Source organism: Sapajus apella, unplaced genomic scaffold (genome assembly GCF_009761245.1).
Source record: "Sapajus apella isolate SASKATOON/1434 unplaced genomic scaffold, GSC_monkey_1.0 scaffold89, whole genome shotgun sequence".
NCBI lineage: Eukaryota > Metazoa > Chordata > Mammalia > Primates > Cebidae > Sapajus > Sapajus apella.
In genome coordinates, this window is record NW_022437029.1 from 4,138,143 (window position 1) to 4,141,036 (window position 2,894).

At 47.8% G+C, this 2,894-nt stretch overlaps 1 pseudogene; it reads left to right on the plus strand.

The window, feature by feature from the left end:
- The first annotated feature begins 1,730 nt into the window (after positions 1–1,730).
- LOC116534695 lies at positions 1,731–2,630 on the plus strand (annotated as a pseudogene).
- The last annotated feature ends 264 nt before the right edge of the window (positions 2,631–2,894 follow it).

The window sequence follows — 2,894 nt, forward strand, 5'->3', positions numbered from 1 at the left end:
AGAAAAGAAAGAAAGAAAGAAAGAAAGAAAAGAAAGAAAGAAAGAAAGAAAGAAAGAAAGAAAGAAAGAAAGAAAGAAAAGAAAGAAAGAAAGAAAGAAAAAGAAAGAAAGAAAGAAAGAAAGAGAAAGAAAGACAGACAAGAAAGAAAGAAGGAAAGAAAGACAGACAAGAAAGAAAGAAAGAAACAAATGCATTTGGCTCACAGTTCTGGAGGCTGAGGAGTCTAAGATCAAGGGGCCACAACTTGTGAGGGCCTTCTTGCAGTGCCATACCATAGCAGAGGGGCAAGTGCGCACAGGACACAGAGAGTGGATGGAAGCTGAACTTACCCTTTTATCAGAAGCCCACTCCCTGAGTAACCCCCTACTGTCCAGTTACCAACACTCACCCATTCATGAGGGCAGAGGCCTCATGACCTAATCACCTCTGAAAGGCCCCACCTCTCATTCTTTCTTTTCTTTCTCTCTCTTTTTCTTTCTTTCTTTCTTTCCTTTTTTTCTTTCCTTTCTTTCTTCTTTCCCTTCTCTCTCCCTCCCTCCCTCCTTCCTCCCTTCTCTCTTCTCTTTTGTTTTCTTTTCTTTTCTTGAGATGGAGTTTTGTTCTTGTTACCCAGGCTGGAGTGCAACGGTGCGATTTCAGCTCACTGCAGCGTCCAGCTCCAGGATTCAAGAGATTCTCCTGCCTCAGCTACCTGGGTAGCTGGGATCACAGGCACCTGCCAACAGGTCTGGCTACTTTTTGTGTTTCTAGTAGAGACGGTGTTTCACCATGTGCCAGCCTGTTCTAAAACTCCTGACCTCACGTGATCTACTCACCTTGGCCCTCCAAACTGCTGGGATTACAGGCATGAGCCACCGTGCCCAGCCAGCTCTCACCTCTTAATACCATCACAACCCCAAATTTCAACATGAGTTTTGTTGGGGGCATTCAAACCACAGCACTTGCTTTGCCTCGTTTTTCCTGAATCTCTTGGGATGTCTTCCCAAATGATTTCATTTCTTTGTGGACAAGGTAAAAGCAAATAGTTGTGCTTTATCATCAACCAACAAAATTCAGAATAATTTCATTTCTTTTCTTTTCTTTTTTGTCAAGAGGGTTGCTGCTTACTGAAATCTGAACTGATTTCACAGAACTCAGAATAACTCTAAATTAACCTAGGATTTAATTTGTTCAAGTTTTCCTTTATCCTCCCTTCCCTTTCATCAATTTTTATGAAGTGTGTTATGCTATGTAGGGGTGAGAACTTGGGATTGTTAAGAGGACATCTTGCCCTCCACCGTTAAGTACAGTAAGATGACAAAAAGATGATAAAACCATGGTGATACCCTGGTAGTCCCAGCTACTCCAAAGGCTGAGCTGGGAGGATCCCTTTAGCCCAAGAGTTGGAGGTCAGCCTGGGCAACATAGCAAGACCTCATCAATCAATGGGAATAAAAGGAATCATTCCTCCGCATTTCAAAAAGATAAATGTCATCCAATGTTGTAAACATCAACATCCAAGATTAAAAACTAGTTGAGAGCTGGAGATATACACAGGGCTCACAGGCAGGTTTGGGAGATTGGATTGGAAGCTAGGTTATTAATTCAGGACCCAATTCCCAGGAGGCTAAGTGCCATTGGGATCTGCCAGTTCCCACACTGTCTCGCTTGGACTCCTGGGAGTTCTCCCTCAGACTCCAGGGAGTTGTTGTAGCTTAGATCCTTGGTAGTTGGTGTTTTGACTCCAGTCATGGCTGGAGCCACAGTGGTGACCAAGAAGCTCTTGCAGATGGACCTGTACGCCCTTCTAGGCATCCAGGAGACGGCCACAGACAAAGAGGTGAAGAAGGCCTACAGGCAGAAGGCCCTCTCCTGCCACCCAGACAAAAATCCCGATAATCCCAGAGCCGCTGAACTCTTCCACCAGCTTTCCTGGGCCTTGGAGGTACTGACCGATGCTACAGCCAGGGCTGCATGACAAGGTCGGGAAAGCCAGGAAGCAGACAGCAGAGAGGACCCAGAAACTTGAAGACAGACAGAAGAGAATGAGGCTCGAACTGGAGTCTCAGGAGCGGCAGGCCCAGGCTCCGGGGAGCGAGGAAGCCCAGGGCAGCCGGAGACCCAGGACGATGGAGCAAAAGATCTAGTACCTTCGAGAAGAGGGCACCCGGCAGCTGGAGGAACAGCAGAGGCCAATTCGGGAGCAGATCCTCCAAGAACGTGAGCAGAGGTGGAGAGAAAAGGCCGAAAGCACTGAAGGCAGAGGAACCCCCAAACTGAAGCTCAAATGGAAGTGCAAGACGGAGGATGCGTCAAAAGGCGGCTACTCCCAAGGCGTCCTCCTGCAGCTTTTGCGAAAGTACGGGGAGGTTCACAACCTGGTGCTTTCCAGCAAGAAAGCAGGAATCGCCGTGGTGGAGTTTGCCACAGTCAAGGCTGCGGAGCTGGCTGTCCAGAATGAAGTTGGCTTGGTCGAGAACAAGCTGAAGATTTCCTGATTGGAGGGACGGCCCCAGGGCACAGTGCGCCCCAGCCACCCAGGGCAGCCCAAGGACACAGTGCTGCGGGACAGGGACTCTGAGAGCTTTGTCATCAGGCAGCGGAGTGCCAACAGCTAATCATCACTCAGAGGCTGCAGAAGCAGGACTAGGGGAACAGCCTAGGGAGCCGGGCTCATCCCTGCCGCCCACAGCCCTTTTCTTAAACATCAGCAATCACCACCAACAAAAGTAGACATTCTGTACATTTTGACTTGAAATTGTTGCTTGCCTTCAAGTCAGTCTCTGTGTTGTTGCCATGTCATCTTCGAATTGAATTCACATTGCAAAAATACAGCAGCTGTTATCAACAAGGGCTGCAGAGGGTATTTCTTGAGTTATTAAGCTACTAGATTCATAATCCTAGCAGCATAGGG